General features: G+C 36.5%; 2 long non-coding RNA genes across 2 annotated transcripts in view; one reads left to right on the top strand and one right to left on the bottom strand.

Annotated features, from left to right (window-relative positions):
* Positions 1–17,961, top strand: part of LOC128698113 (uncharacterized) — a 25,374-nt gene extending 7,413 nt beyond the window's left edge. The window contains exons 2-3 of the long non-coding RNA XR_008408416.2: positions 11,248–16,638; positions 16,706–17,961. This is a non-coding gene — a long non-coding RNA (uncharacterized lncRNA). The remainder of the gene's footprint in view (positions 1–11,247; positions 16,639–16,705) is intronic.
* Positions 7,998–10,240, bottom strand: LOC128698114 (uncharacterized). Its single transcript, XR_008408417.2, has 2 exons — positions 9,942–10,240; positions 7,998–9,678 (listed from the first exon to the last, which is right to left on the bottom strand). It is a non-coding gene; the product is annotated as an uncharacterized lncRNA (long non-coding RNA).
* Positions 17,962–18,587: the final 626 nt, after the last annotated feature.

Here is an 18,587-nt window from a genome sequence, read left to right as displayed (position 1 = left end):
GCACTAAACTATAGACCTGTGTCATTGACGTGTATAGTATGCAAAATTATGGAGAAGATTATCAGGAGGAGAGTGGTGGAGCACCTGGAACGGAACAGGAGTATAAATGCCAACCAGCACGGATTCACGGAAGGCAAATCCTGTGTCACAAACCTTCTGGAGTTTTATGATAAAATAACAGAAGTAAGACAAGAGAGAGAGGGGTGGGTTGATTGCATCTTCTTGGACTGCAAGAAGGCCTTTGACACAGTTCCTCACAAGAGATTAGTGCAGAAGCTAGAGCATCAGGCGCATATAACAGGAAGGGCACTGCAATGGATCAGAGAATACCTGACAGGGAGGCAACAACGAGTCATGGTACGTAATGATGTATCACAGTGGGCACCTGTGACGAGCGGGGTCCCACAGGGGTCGGTCCTAGGACCAGTGCTATTTTTGGTATATGTGAACGACATGACGGAAGGGTTAGACTCAGAAGTGTCCCTGTTTGCAGATGATGTGAAGTTAATGAGGAGAATTAAATCTGATGAGGACCAGGCAGGACTTCAAAGAGACCTGGACAGACTGGACACCTGGTCCAGCAAATGGCTTCTCGAATTTAATCCTGCCAAATGCAAAGTCATGAAGATAGGGGAAGGGCACAGAAGACCACAGACAGAGTATAGGCTAGGTGGCCAAAGACTGCAAACCTCACTCAAGGAGAAAGATCTTGGGGTGAGTATAACACCGAGCATGTCTCCGGAAGCACACATCAATCAGATAACTGCTGCAGCATATGGGCGCCTGGCAAACCTGAGAACAGCATTCCGACACCTTAGTAAGGAATCATTCAAGACACTGTACACCGTGTATGTCAGGCCCATACTGGAGTATGCAGCACCTGTTTGGAACCCGCACTTGATAAAGCACGTCAAGAAACTAGAGAAAGTACAAAGGTTTGCAACAAGGTTAGTTCCAGAGCTAAGGGGAATGTCCTATGAAGAAAGATTAAGGGAAATCGGCCTGACGACACTGGAGGACAGGAGGGTCAGGGGAGACATGATAACGACATATAAAATACTGCGTGGAATAGACAAGGTGGACAAGGACAGGATGTTCCAGGGAGGGGACACAGAAACAAGAGACCACAATTGGAAGTTGAAGACACAAATGAGTCAGAGAGATAGTAGGAAGTATTTCTTCAGTCATAGAGTTGTAAGGCAGTGGAATAGCCTAGAAAATGACGTAGTGGAGGCAGGAACCATACACAGTTTTAAGACGAGGATTGATAAAGCTCATGGAGCGGGGAGAGAGAGGGTCTAGTAGCAACCGGTGAAGAGGCGGGGCCAGGAGCTAGGACTCGACCCCTGCAACCACAAATAGGTGAGTACACACACACACACACGCACACACACACACACACGCACACGCACACACACACACACACACACACACACACACACACACACACACACACACACATATATATATGGAGGTACCACCTCTAGAACTGTCCTGGGGACCCTCAACCTCAGAGAAAAGAATAAACTTGCTTCAGGGAAAACTGAAGATTCTGTCTGAAGTTGCCTGAATATTGTGTTCTCCTACCACCCTCTGTCGTGCCGAATAAGTAAAATTGGTCAATTAACAAGAACTCATTTAAAAATAAGTCATTTCTAAAATTTTCTCTTTAATGTTTAAAGATTTATTTTTAATTTATGTTAATGTAAAAATTAGTAATGTTGTACCAAAAGAACCTTAGAAAACTTACCTAACCTTATAACAAGCGTAATTTAATTTAGCCTAATCCAGCTAAATATATTTTAGATAAGCTTACAATAATTTAATAATGAACAAACGCAATGAAATATGTTTTTCTCGTTAGCTTCAAAATGATTTTTGCGAAATTATTGCATACACAAATTTCCACTTGCCTTATTCGGCAAAAAGAATTCCCTTAAAATTGGATTTTTCCAAAATATTTACAGATTGATAGATACATTTTTTCATTAACAGTGATAATTTTTTTTTTATTTTTGGACCCGACATAACTTAAATTTAAGAATAAAAGAAAGAAGGAACACTGCAGCAGGCCTACTGGCCCATGCCAGGCAGGTCCAATTCCCCAATGCCCCAACCTATTCAGGTCAGATCACGTTCACTTAAGGAAGGAGCACGGCATCTTTTCTAGTAGCACAAGCTAGTCAGGTCCAACTCACACCCACTCATGTATTTATCTAACCTGTTTTTAAAACTACACAAGGTTTTAGCTTCTATGACGGTCCTCGGGAGTTTGTTCCACTCCTCCACAACTCTGTTACCAAACCAGTGCTTTCCGCTATATATAGCATTATCTGTTTAAGTTTGTTCGGTATTAATTGAAATCTGTGATATACTTTTTCGTTCTCTTCAGATTGACTTCCGCTGATTTATTGGAAAAACTAATTTTCATTCTGCTAATATGTCAAAAAACGCCCTTGTTAAGTAGGTCAAACTCGCCGGTTCTGCTTAATCGAACTAGGGATTTGCATTTGCTAGCAAACTGTAGTATTCACTCTGCCTTGGGGGCTAGTACTAATGCACTTAGTTAACATTAACTACCGTGTAGATGAATGGGACTGATTACCTCAAACTCCTCCTGTTCTTCACCATTTTCCTTTATATGGACTGATGAAGCCACTGTGTGGCGAAACGTTTCCTCATTAAAGATACCCAAGTGTTGCACATGTGTCTTATTTACCGTTAACTGCGGTCACCATCTAAAATATTTAGAAATAAATCAATAAAGTTTTTTTTTTTTTAAATAAGACGTGTTTTTTTTTTGTCTGGTGAAATAAAAGACGAACGTTACTTAAAGATGAATTGTTTTTTCTAAGATATAAACAAATATACACATCTATATAGTTATTACAGACAAATATACACATCTATATAGTTATTACAGACAAATATACACATCTATATAGTTATTACAGACAAATATACACATCTATATAGTTATTACAGACAAATATACACAACTATATAGTTATTACAGACAAATATACACAACTATATAGTTATTACAGACAAATATACACATCTATATAGTTATTACAGACAAATATACACATCTATATAGTTATTACAGACAAATATACACATCTATATAGTTATTACAGACAAATATACACATCTATATAGTTATTACAGACAAATATGCACATCTATATAGTTATTACAGACAAATATGCACATCTATATAGTTATTAGACAAATATACACATTTATGTAGTTATTACAGACAAATCACACTAGTGGTCCAAGACAACGTCATGAATGTTAGTAATAACAGATTTATACTGCGAATTAAATCCTTAAATCCTTCATAGATTTATTTAAATAAATTTGCAGAACCCAACCAAGTCTTATACATTCGTGGGTAGGATAAAAACACGAACTTTTCTTGATAAAACAATGTTTTATTTGTAATTTAAAATACGGCCAAATGAATAATCAGTTCTTTTGGTATTCAGAGGTTTTACGTAAGAACATAAGAAAGAAGGAACACTGCAACAGGCCTACTGACCCATGTGGAGCAGGTCCATGCCCCCCCCCCCCGGAAATGAACAATGACCCACACCCCCGGATTAGCCCAATGACCCACCCAGCCTGGTCACCTCCACTCAAGGATGGAGCACGGCACCAGACCCAGCAGCACAAGCTAGTCAGGTCCAACTCACACCCACCCACACCCACTCATGTATTTATCTAACCTATTTTTAAAACTACACAACGTTTTAGCCTCAATAACTGTACTCGGGAGTTTGTTCCACTCATCCACAACAATATTACCAAACCAGTGCTTTCCTATATCCTTCCTGAACCTCAATTTTTCCAACTTGAAACCATTGCTGCGAGTCCTGTCTTGGCTGGAAATTTTCAGCACGCTATTTACATCCTCTTTATTTATTCCTATTTTCCATTTACACACCTCGATCATATCCTCCTAATTCTACGCCTTTCGAGAGAGTGCAGATTCAGGACCCTCAGTCTATCCTCATAGGGAAGATTTCTGATACATGGGATCATCTTTGTCATCCTCCTCTATACGTTTTCCAGAGCATTTATATCCATTCTGTGATACGGTGACCAAAACTGAGCAGCATAGACTAAATGAGGCCTAACCAAGGATATATAGAGTTGAAGAACAACCTGATGACTTCTATTATTTATACTTCTAGATATGAAGCCAAGAATTCTGTTAGCTTTATTGCGAACACTAATGCATTGTTGTCTTGATTTTAGATTACTGCTAACCAGAACTCCTAAATCCTTTTCGCAGTCAGTAGTATTAACATCAACATTATTTAGTTTATATGTGGCATGGTTATTTACTTGTCCAACATTTAGAACTTTGCATTTATCTATATTAAGCTGCATCTGCCACTTCTCCGACCATTGCATCAGTCTATTCAAATCATTCTGGACTGCTCTAGTGTCCTCATTAGAATGAATTGGACGGCCTATTTTGGTGTCATAAGCAAATTTGCTTATGTCGCTATTTATTCCCTTATCTATGTCGTTTATGTAAACTGTGAAAACAACGGGCCCAACACTGACCTCTGAGGAACACCGCTTGTGTCGTGCCCCCATTCTGATTTCTCTCCATTTATGCAAACTCTCTGCTGTCTATTTGTCAGCCATGCCTCTACCCAGGAAAAAACTTCTCCTATTCCGTGTGCCTTATGTTTCCTCAATAGCCTCTGGTGTGGAACTCTATTGAAAGCCTTACTGAAGTCCATATACACAATATCATATTCATTACCATGATCTACCTCGTCAAACACCTTAGTGAAAAAAGTTAGTAAATTCGTAAGACAGGAACGCCCCTTTGTAAAACCGTGTTGAGATTCATTAATCAATCTGTGCCTGTCAAGATGGCTACGAATTGCTTCGGCAATTATTGATTCCATAAATTTTCCCACTATGGAGGTAAGACTTATTGGTCTATAGTTCGAAGCCAAGGATCTGTCACCTGCCTTGTAAACAGGTATTACATTTGCCATTTTCCACTTATCAGGCACTATGCCAGTTTGTAGTGACATGTTAAAAAGATTAGCCAAAGGTATGCTAAGTTCCTCTTTACATTCCTTTAACACCATTGCAAACAGTTCATCAGGGCCTGGGGATTTGTTAGGTTTTAGTTTCTCTATTCGTCTGAGGACCATGTCACTAGTTACCGCAATTGTACATAGTTTATTATCATCCTGTAATACATAATCTATTATTTCAGGAATGTCGCTAATATTTTCCTGGTTGAAAACCGAGAGGAAGTAGGTATTTAGAATTTCACACGTATCCTTATCACTGCCAGTGATCTGACCAGAGTTACTCTTAAGTGGGCCAATCTTGTCCCTAATCTTATTTCTGTATACCTGAAAGAACCCTTTTGGGTTAGTCATCCCTTGCGACCTTAGCCTCATAATCCCTTTTTGATTTTCTTATTCCTTTATTTCTCTCTTTAATTGAATATATTGATTTCTTAACTGCCCATCCCCTCTTTTGATACGCCTATATATGCCTCTCTTTTGACCAGTGAAATGTTTTAATCTATTGTTCATCCACTTGGGATCATTTTTGTTAGATCTAATTTCCCTACTCGGAACAAAAGTTGTCTGAGCAGCTAGAACTATGCTCTGAAAAACGTCATATTGGCAACCAAGATCACCTACCTGACCCATAGTCAGGACATCCCAATTTAACCCACCCAGGTAATTTTTCAGTCCCATGAAGTCGGACAATCGAAAATCTGGGACAGATTTGATTGCAGTTATCTGGGTAATTCCATGATATACTGAAACTAAGTGATTTGTGATCACTTTCCCCAAGCTCATCATTAACCTTAAGATTATTATTGTTGTCTAAGACAACAATTTAAATTTTCTCTGACATACATCGCCACACCACCACCTTTCCTGTTGACCCTCTCAGTGTGGAATAGTTTACAACCTTGTATGTTGCATTCAGAAAGCATTTCTCTATCTTTCAGGTTGAACCAGATCTCTGTTATACCAATAATATCTATATTACCTACACTTGCATGTAATCTTATTTCTTGAACTCCTACTATTTGTATAGTAAACCTTAAGGGAGCTAGTCACTCGTTGCCCTTTACTATCTCTCTTTGTTTGTTGATCAATTGATTTGCCATTACTAGCAACTTTAGTTTGAATATTGTCTTTTAAACATATCCCTGAGGTATCCCGGTAATAACTGCTGTTTTTAACCCTAATGCTGCAGCCTGATTGTTTCCCACAAACACCCATGCCTCTGTAATCTATCAGTTTAAATTCCTAGACAAATCATCATTTACCCTCTCAATTGAATTGACTAATGCAACCACTCCATCCCCAGAGAGATGAACCTCATCCCTTGCATACATATCACGTTTGCCAAAGAATTGGTCCCAGTTATCAATGAATGGGATTGCAAGTTCCTTGCAGTACCTGTCTAGCCAGCAATTTATACCAATTGCCCTAGACATCCATTCATTGCTCACTCCCTTTCTAGGCAAGACGCTACATATGACTGGGATCCCTCCCTTAGACCTTACTACTTCTAAGGCTGACCTGTACTTATCCAGCAGCTCCTCTCTCCTGCCCTTCCCAATGTCATTACCCCCAGCACTAAGACAGATAATAGGCTTGTTCCCAGTATCTGTCACCTTAGTGCTGACTGTCACCAACACCAGCTCCAGGAAGGCACACTCTCTCCCTGACCTTTCTGTCTCTGTTACAAAATGCACGGGGTTAAGAATGAAATGCTGAAAGCAGGTTGAAAATTTGCTGAATATGATAATAATAATAATAATAATAATAACTTTATTTACTACAAGTGCATGTACAAGGTATACAGACCATAGCTGACATCTGTGACATACTACTATATAGACAGCCCCTTGGTATGCTGAGCATTTCGGGCAAATTAGGTCAGTGTCCCAGGATGCGACCCACACCAGTTGACTAACTCCTATGTGCCCATTTTACTGATGGGTGAACATAGACAACAGGTGTAAATTAACACACCCAGTGTTTCTACCCTCGCTGGGAATCGAACCCAGACCCCTCGTGGGAGATTCAACATTCCAAAAAAGTCTTTTATGTACCACACAAATAAAAATTTCCCACTTTCATTTTTTTGATGATAGATTAGTTCGTATGGGAGAATCAGTAGACATGTTGCATTAATTACTGGATGAGTTACAAAGACTTTGTAAAATATGAAATATGTTAAGGTGAGAGAGTAAGGAAAATCTGAGGGAACAAATGAACACAGGTCAGATTGGTAGAAATATGTAATGTGGAGGTACAGGTATTTAGGAATTCATTGTCAGTATTTACTTAGTGTTTATTTGGTGCACTAGCAAGATCCCTATTTATATACAGAGGAACATGTTATATAAACGCTATTTTCTCAAATAACACTATGCAAACTGTAGAGTAATTTCTGCTAAGAGAAGTGAGTGGTGCATTTCAAAGCACTATTGGTAATTTTCACTTAGTGAAATATTTAAGCGTATATATATATATATATATATATATATATATATATATATATATATATATATATATATATATATATATATATATATATATATATATGCAATAAGATCACAGTAAACAGGTGATTTCAGAATATGCAAAACAACCACTGTGAAAGGATAGAGAAATTCCAAGCGCTTTCGTGACTACTCACATTATCAAGGAACAAATTTGTTCCTTGATAATGTGAGTAGTCACGAAAGCGCTTGGAATTTCTCTATTCTTTCACAGTGGTTGTTTTGCATATATATATATATATATATATATATATATATATATATATATATATATATATATATATATATATATATATATATATATATATATATATATATATATATATATATATATATATATATATATATATATATATATATATATATATATATATATATATATATATACGTCCAGAAGGATTTAGAAGTAAAGTAAGCATATTTATTATATTTTAATAATACTTTATACAAAAAATAAAAAGACATCTAGAAGCGAAAAATAAAATATTATTCGAATTATTCTTTAGGCTCCATAAATACATGGATCAAATTATTAATATTTGCAACAAAGAGGTTGTTGCAAGTTACTTATTGTGTTGCTGCTGTGAAACATTGTGTTACAAACATGATTTATGTGTTGTTTGTTTGTTACACTGTGTTTAATGTATGATTCATTGTGTTACTAATATGATGACTGTGTTATACATTGTATTTCAAGTGTGAAACATATTTACTTATAATTAAAATATTGGATACAGTACCACAAATTTTAAATCTTATAAAATAAACTTATGAAATATGAAATTTATTGATGATAAAATTTTTAGTAATTCGAAGCTTCAGAAAGTTGATCTTGATACATCTTCTTAAAACTGACCTTGATATCACATTATCTCTAATATTTTATTAAATATACCAGATTTATTTTTCTAGTATTTATAAAAATAAATGATTTTATCGTCAATAAATTTCTCTAAGTCTACAATGTAACAATATACAAAATTCGACTCGAAAATTAAAGAACAAAGTGAATATTTTACGGAAAGTTTACCTCGGTAAGGTAAGAAAATCTAAAAAATGGGATAAAAAATATATATCGAAAGAATTCTTCAGCGCCATGCTGATCACAGTCTGAATTACTGCGGTAAATTAGTGAGTATATCTGTTTCCCGCCTGTGAATTGGCGCAGTAAACTGTTGGTATAAATATGGTGCATACTGTATAAAGCAGGGTACACTGTAGTATTGTACCCTCTATATACAGCAGCGAATGGATATAATGTTACAAAAATGGCATAATTCAATAAAATGTATTATATACGATATAATAAATCTGTAATCGACAGAAGATTTAAGCTCCATTAACTTATTATTACAGAAAATACTTTCTTTTAGCGAAATTATTTAAAATGACTACGGTTGTTTAGCGAAATTATTTAAAATGAATTTACTAAGAGCAAGAGATGTGTTAAACATTGCTAGTTAAACCTTTATAAAACATCTGGAATGTTAATTGTCAATAAAGAATTGTGTCATGTAGAATGAAGACAAGTTTAAATCTCGAGAAATTAACATTTGCTTTGGAAAAATATGTTTCAAATGAATTAAGAAATTTGATTAAACTGGTATAATTGAGAACTGCTCGTACGTATTAGATAATATAGACTCAGAGATCGAAAACTCCAGGATAGGCAGGTGATGTAGTCAAGGAGAGTGATGCTGCCTGATACACCAGCCAAGTTATCCCTCCTTGTAGGTTTGGTAGCATGTTTGGATAAGTCGAGGTAGTCAAGGTGACGATAGGGCAGTTCCTGAAGTGAGTGGGTATTCCTGGTGGTGTTATGGCATTTCTAGGGCTGATATGACATCCCTGATGGTACGAAGGCCTTCTTCGCAATCCCATAACATCCCTGGTGGTAACAGAGTATCCCTTCTGTCCTGAAACATTTCAGGTGGTGTTGTGACATGCCTGACGCTCTCTGACATGCCTGACGTCCACTGACATGCCTGACGCCTACTGACATGCCTGACGCCCTCTGACATGCCTGACGCCCACTGACATGCGTGACGCCCACCCATGCGTCACTAAATCACAGATTTTTGCAGTGTCCAAAACTATGCCTGTACACACAATAAAATTAGTTATTAGTTAATTATTTTATCATCAAATATAATAATCAAGGAACCTGTATGAGGAGGCATGAATATAAGTGGGGGAAAAATTCTAACGTGGGTGAAAAATATTTCAAGAATTATAAACCAAGAAATTAAGTGAAGAATTTTTTTTTTATATTTTGAGAGCATATCTTGTACAGACATAATACATATACATATAGTATAACACTGTTGAGAACAATAAGGACATACATAAGAGCAAATCTTACCTCTCAGTCGGGAATCAAGAAATAATTTAAGCCTCTATTGCCTCCTCAGGGAGAGATATAAACACCCAAGGCCATGGTGCAGACGGGTCCATGCTAGCTACCTGCTACACTTGCTGGTTACACTTAACCTGCTTATAGTTTTAGTAGTTTCACCTGGCTTATATAAGTACATGAGCTGGAGAAGGCGGTAATGGACGCGAAGGTCGTCCAAGGCAAGTTTCCACCAATAGCCTGGTTGACTCTTGTCATCAGTAGCCAATCGTGGGACGGTGCTGTTATCGCTGCGTCATAGCTGGTCACTGCTTATTATGAAGGAGGGGTTTAAGTGTGTGTGTGTGTGTGTGTGTGTGTGTGTGTGTGTGTGTGTTTGTGTGTGTTTTTTTATCTTCACCAACACCAGCAACAGTTACCGCTACTTATCATACATTTACCATCTATTTCATGCCTGCATCTCCTCCTTCACTGTGTCCTTGTCATTTCGTCGCCTGAAGATATCATTTTACATCTCTTTCTCCCTCTCCCTAATTTCTCTCTCTGTTCATCTTCTTTCTTATTCTTCTCTTCGCCATTTCTTCTCCTTTTCTCTTCTTAAGCTTCCTTACTGCGCTTTTTATCTCTATATTCTCTTCCAACATTTATTTCAAATTCACATTCTCACTAATTTTCTTGTCAGTCTAAACTTCATTTCCATTGCGATTGTTATCCCAGGATTGTTATCCCAGGATTGTTATCCCAGGATTGTTATCCCAGGATTATCCCTGGATTGTTATCCCAGGATTATCCCAGGATTGTTATCCCAGGACTGTTATCCCAGGACTGTTATCCCAGGATTGTTATCCCAGGATTGCAAAGTCTTCAGTCGTCCCTGTGTGTGTTTGTCCAACTCTGTCGACTCACGTTAATTAAAAAACCTGTGCTCACTATACGACATAAATTAGCACTGTTCTCGTTAAATATTAAATGTACTCTTAAAAAATACAAGACGTGTAGTGAGTTTTTCTCAAATAAAGTTGCCATTATTATTATTATTATTATTATTATTATTATTATTATTATTATTATTATTATTGTTATTATTATTATTAATATTTTGGTTATTGTTAATTATTTTTAATAATAATAATAATAATAATAATATTATTATTATTATTATTATTATTATTATTATATTAACGCAAATTTCTGTATCATTATTATAAAATCAAATTACTTAATTATTCGAATTTTTTTTGGCTTTGAATGTGATGAAGTTAAGAACGAGCGTGACATTAGTGTCTCACAAGGTACCTTTTTCACTTGCTTACAGTAGCGGCGCCTGGCTCTTCCTTGTCCAAAGCTCTGAGCAGACGAAGAGACTGACACAAGTGCCGTAGTTATCGTAGCTACGACGGACGTGCAACCATGGATACCCTGGATAGAGTGGCGACCACGGCCAGGCATCGTGGCTACAGTGATGGTCACGGCCGTCCACTGTAGCTACAGTGATGGTCACGGCCGCCCACCGAAACTACGGTGATGGTCACGACCGCCCAACGAAGCTACGGTGATGGTCACGGCCGCCCACCGATGCTACGGTGATGGTCACGGCCGCCCACCGAAGCTACGGTGATGGTCACGGCCGCCCAACGAAGCTACGGTGATGGTCACGGCCGCCCACCGAAGCAACAGTGATGGTCATGGCCGCCCACCGAAGCTAGTGATGGTCACGGCCGCCCACCTAAGCTACGGTGATGGTCACGACCGCCCACCGAAGCTACAGTGATGGTCACGGCCGCCCACCGAAGCAACAGTCACGACCAGCCACCCAGAATGCTGTGGTTGCAGGAACAACTTTGATTAGTTTTACTGCATATAAGTGTCTTAGAAATTAATGCAGATCATTGCAGCCGTAATTCCTCAAACGAAGTCTTCCATTCTATTGACATGCACTTCAAAATGTAGTCATTTCTTGCAAGAAGGGCATATCTCAACCTTGTGTGTTTGTCACCTGACACAGAACACCTGTAGCGGCATTTAACTGGCAAATATTTTACCCGGCATATCTAAATCTAAATTAAATTTCTGCATTAACTTTGTCATTACAATTCTGTTTTAAAAGTTCGAATTTAAATCGAAATAAACAAAGTGTGGCTCGTTTACAAGGAAAATATTGTGCAAGACTTGATGAATCTGAATTATGAACTGTAGAGCACAGAAAAGATCATCCTGCCTCCTTTATTCAACCCAAGAATGACTTCTACGATTCATGTATACACTGAGATATATACACTGAGTGGTGTGTATATCCCGCTTTACAGATTAAAGTATCCTTGTAAAGTAGCGACCAGATGAAAAACAGCTTTAATGAGCATCGTGTAGTCGACTGGCTTCAAACCAACTAAACCAACGTATGTGTTAGCCTCAACTTCGGTGTTTCTGATAACACAGGAAGCTCTGCTGTCGGTAACCTCAAAATTAATGCCTTGTGCTTCACCACATATCGATAACAATACACCAAGAGGTAGTGTTCTTTTCTGATTGTGAATTTGGCGCAAAACTTACCGAAGGACGACCCGTGAGGCCAGTGGATGCTTCACCTCTCATCGTATTATCGTTTGACTGAGACACTTATCCCGTTTCTAGACAAACGAATTACCATCACTACAATCCTGCGAGCCGCCCGATGGCAACTTCACTGAAATAAGCGGCTCCTGTTTTTAACGCCAGAGATCCCACACCTCTTTCAAATACACCTGTTGTTGCTGTTACCCAAGGTGCAAGTGCTGTGGGTCCTCGTTATGTACCTTGACACAGGTGCATTATCAAGTAACGTCCCGTAACTTGCCAAAAACCTTAAATGATTCTCCAACCATTTCTTAAGGGCTCAATTATATTAATCATCATCCAAAGATTACTTGAGATGGATCATATCCAGATATGCAGACATTCATCATCAGACTCCTGAAAGCCCATCAACATTAATCATCGTCTGGATACATAAGTCAATATAGAAAATGAGGTTCAAGAAAATGGATCAATATTTAGCTATATTATGAATCTTAACAGATATATTTTGATCTTAATTAGGATTCTCTGGGGGACAGAATTCACCATTATTGTTCTGTACCCATACTGTCAATATTCATGATCACTATTGTTAGCCAAAATTGATCAGTAATCAAGCTCAAACAGAATCAAACAAATATATTAATGATCACCCTAGCAGTACATCAAATAATAAGATCAATATGCATCATCAAAAAAATTCAACAAAGCGAAAAAATTTCAATGAATCATACAAATGAGTCAATATTCATCCTCATTACAAGGCTCCAACAACTGATCAATATTCATCATCACAAGGCTCTAACTAATGGATCAATATTCATCACATGGCTCCAACTAATGGATCAATATTCATCACATGGCTCCAACTAATGGATCAATATTCATCATCACATGGCTCCAACTAATGGATCAATATTCATCACATGGCTCCAACTAATGGATCAATATTCATCACATGGCTCCAACTAATGGATCAATATTCATCATCACATAGCTCCAACTAATGGATCAATATTCATCACATGGCTCCAACTAATGGGTCAATATTCATCACATGGCTCCAACTAATGGATCAATATTCATCATCACATGGCTCCAACTAATGGATCAATATTCATCACATGGCTCCAACTAATGGATCAATATTCATCATCACATGGCTCCAACTAATGGATCAATATTCATCACATGGCTCCAACTAATGGATCAATATTCATCACATGGCTCCAACTAATGGATCAATATTCATCATTACATGGCTCCAACTAATGGATCAATATTTATCATCACAAGGCTCCAACTAATGGATCAATATTCATCATCACAAGGCTCCAAGAGATGAATCAATATTCATCAATATTCATTCTTACAAAAACTTAAATAATTATGCTCACAATGGATCAAAAGATTTGCATCAAATTTCATCTTCACAACTGATCAAGCAATAGATCAGGAATCATCTTCACGCTGAATCATACAAAATGATCAATATTCATCACAAGGCTCCAACTAATGGATAAATATTCATCATCACATGGCTCCAACTAATGGATCAATATTCATCATCACATGGCTCCAACTAATGGATCAATATTTATCATCACAAGGCTCCAACTAATGGATCAATATTCGTCACCACAAGGCTCCAATTACTTGATCAATACTCATCATCACAAGGCTCCAACTAATGGATCAATATTCATTATCACAAAGCTCAAACAACTGATTAATATTCATCATCACAAGGCTCCAACAACTGATCAATATTCATCAACACAAAGCTCCAACAAATAGATCACTACTCATCATCACAATGATCCAATTAATAGATCAATATTCAACACAAAGTTCCAACAACTGATCAATACTCATCATCACAAGGCTCCAACTAATGGATCAATATTCATCATCACAAGGCTCCAACAACTGATCAGTATTCATCATCACAAGGCTCCAACTGATGGATAAGTATTCATCATCACAAGGCTCCAACTGATGAATCAGTATTCATCATCACAAGGCTCCAACAACTGACCAATTTTCATCATCACAAGGCTCCAACAACTGATCAGTATTCATCATCACAAGGCTTCAACTGATGGATCAGTATTCATCATCACAAGGCTCCAACTGATGGATCAGTATTCATCATCACCATTCTCCAAGAGAGGGATCAGAATTCATCATCACAAGGCTTCAACTAATGCGTCAATATTCATCATCGCAAGACTCCAACAACCGATCAATATTCATCATCGCAAGGCTCCAAGTGATGAATAAAAATTCATCATTACAAAGATCCAAATAATGGATCAATGTTCATGATCACAAGGCTCCAACAACTGATCAATATTCATCATCACAAAACTCCAACAACTGATCAATATTCATCATCACAAAACTCCAACAACTTATCAATATTCATCATCACAAGGCTCCAACAACTGATCATTATTCATCTGCACAAGACTCCAACTAATGGGTCAATATTCATCATCACAAGGCTCCAACAGATGAATCAATATTCATCATCTCAAGGTTCAAAAAATTATCCAATATTCATCATCACAAGGCTATAACAGACGAATCAGTATTTTCCATCACAAGGTTCTATCAGATGAATCAGAATTCATCATCACAGGGCTCCAACAGATTAATCACTATTCATCATCACAAGGCTTCAACTGATGGATCAATATTCATCCTCACAAGGCTCCAACTAATGAATCAATATTCATCATCGCAAGGCTCCAACAACTAATCAAAATGCATCATCCAAAGGCTCCAATTACTGGATCAATACTCATCATCACAAGGCTCCAACAATTAATCAAAACGCCTCATCACAATGCTTATCTAAAGGATCAATATTCATCATCACATGCTTCCAACAGATGAATCAATATTACTCGTCACAAGGCTCCAACTAATGGATCAATATTTATCATCAAAAGGCTTCAACAATTTATCAATACTCATAATCGCAGGGCTTCAATAGATGAATCAATATTCATCATAACAAGGCTCCAACTAATGGATCAATATTCATCATCACAAGGCTCCACCAGAAGAATTAATATTCATCATAACAAGGCTCCAATAATGGATCAATATTCATCACATGGCTCCAACTAATGGATCAATAGTCATCATCACAAGGCTCCAACTAATGGGTCAATATTCATCACAAGGCTCCAACTAATGGATTAATATTCATCATCACAAGGCTCCAACTGATGATTCGATATTCATCATCACAAGGCTCCAACTAATGGATCAATATTCATCATAAGGCTCCAACTAATGGATCAATATTCATCATTGCAAGAGTCCAACAAATGGATCAATATTCTTCATCACAAGGCTCCAACTGATGATTCGATATTCATCATCACAAGGCTCCAACTAATGGATCAATATTCATCACATGGCTCCAACTAATGGATCAATATTCATCACAAGGCTCCAATTAATGGATTAATATTCATCACAAGGCTTCAACTAATGAATCAATATTCATCATCACAAGGCTCCAACTAATGGATTAATATTCATCATAAGGATCCAACAAATGGGTCAATATTCATCATTACAAGGCTCCAACAAATGGATCATTATTCATCATCCAAAGGCTCCAGTAAATGGATCAATATTCATCATCCAGAGGCTCCAAGTAATGGATCAATATTCATCACATGGCTCCAACTAATGGATCAATATTCATCACAAGGTTCCAATTAATAGATTAATGTTCATCATCACAAGGCTTCAACTAATGAATCAATATTCATCATCACAAGGCTCCAACTAATGGATCATCATTCATCATCTAAAGGCTCCAATAAATGGATCAATATTCATAATCCAAAAGCTCAATCAAATGAATCAATATTCATCATCACAAGGCTCCAACTAATTGAACAATATTCATCATCCAGAGGCTCCATCAAATGAATCAATATTCATCATCACAAGGCTCCAATTAGTGAATTAATATTCATCATCACAAGGCTCCAATTAATGAATTAATATTCATCATCACATGGCTCAAACTAATGGATCAATACTCATCATCACAAGGCTCCAACTAATGGATCAATACTCATCATCACAAGGCTCCAACTAATTGACCAATATTCATCATCACAAGGCTCCAATTAATGAATTAATATTCATCATCACAAAGCTTCAACTAATGGATCAATACTCATCACAAGGCTCCAACTAATGGATCAATATTCATAAGGCTCCAACAAATGGGTCAATATTCATCATTACAAGGCTCCAACAAATGGATCATTATTCATCATCCAAAGGCTCCAATAAATGGATCAATATTCATCATCCAGAGGCTCCATAAAATGAATCAATATTCATCATCACAAGGCTCCAACTAATGGATCAATATTCACATGGCTCCAACTAATGGATCAATATTCATCACAAGGCTCCAATTAATGGATTAATATTCATCATCACAAAGCTCCAACTAATGCATCAGTATTCATCATCACAAGGCTCCAACTGATGATTCAATATTCATCATCACAAGGCTTCAACTAATGAATCATTATTCATCATCACAAGGCTCCAACTAATGGATCAATATTCATCATAAGGCTCCAACTAATGGATCATCATTCATCATGTAAAGGCTCTAACAAATGGGTCAATATTCATCATTACAAGGCTTCAACAAATGGATTATTCATTATCCAAAGGCTCCAATAAATGGATCAATATTCATCATCCAAAGGCTCCATCAAATTAATCAATATTCATCATCACAAGGCTCCAACAAATGAATCAATATTCGTCATTACAAGGCTCCAACAAATGGATCAATATTCATCATTAGAAGGCTTCAACAAATGGATCAGTATTCATCACAAAGCTTAAAATAAATCGTGCAATGCTCATCATCAAAAGATCTCACAAAATGATCAACATTCATCATATCAAGGTTTCGACAAATGTACCAATATTCATCATTACAAAACTCGAACAAATTTATGAACATCGTCACTAGATCTTACAAATACCTCATTAATCAAAAAAATATTCAGTCAGATCAATATTCATCGTCACATGGCAAGAAATACTTAATCAAATCTGTCAATATTAATCCCAATGTTCCAGCCTGTTATAACTATTCATTATCACATTGTATATTCATCATGAGGCTCCAGCTCGTGATCATCATTATTACAATACTCCAACAATTATATAAAAAAATCATCACAAGTGGTTGAAAAAATAATAATCAATGTCTACATGAAATATTAATCATTATATTAACTAAAAATAGGATAATCCTGATCACAAAGCTCTAAGAAATGGATCAATATTAATTTTAAGGGTAAATAAAACTGATCAATACTCATCATTGTAGGAAATCATTGTAGTTATCAATTTCATTATCTTAGTTACCCCATTAAATTTATAATTATTTAATAAAATTAATATTCCAAAATATGGTTCAATACTCCTTACTATAAGTTTCATCATATTCATCATTATTCATCATCAAAAAACTCTAAGAAATCAGATACCATAATTATCGGTGAAAACCGATAATTATGGTATTTGATAATTAAAAAGTATCTAATTGATAATTAAAAAGTGTGAAAATCATCATCTTTTTTTATCATTATTAATCAACACAAAATTTATCATCAATTATTTAAGCAAGTCTCAGTGATATCCATTATAATTAATTAGGTTTAATTTCTGCAACGTGGATCATATTTATTAGCATAAGGGTTCATAAACAGATCAAGGTTCATTCATCAAATGATCAATAATCAAGGATCAACGATCAAGGATCAATAATCAAGGATCAATGATCATTATCACACCACTGCACATGATCAGATAATTTCACTCAACGATCAAGTTGATCAAAAATGATCAAACACCACTGCACATGATCAGATAATTTCACTCGGTTGATCAAAAATAAAAATAATTAACGATTATAAGTAGTCCTGTTATACGTGTCATTATTCACTGTAAAACTAGTATTATGACATTATAAAGGTTAGAGAGTTCATTATCAGGTTTATTTACATTTATTCTTACTGTTTATTTTTAAGCTGT

The sequence above is a fragment of the Cherax quadricarinatus genome, chromosome 58 (genome assembly GCF_038502225.1).
Source record: "Cherax quadricarinatus isolate ZL_2023a chromosome 58, ASM3850222v1, whole genome shotgun sequence".
In the NCBI taxonomy this organism is placed as follows: Eukaryota; Metazoa; Arthropoda; class Malacostraca; order Decapoda; family Parastacidae; genus Cherax; species Cherax quadricarinatus.
Note: the sequence above shows the minus strand (reverse complement) of the source record. Positions and strands in the feature narration are given on the sequence as shown.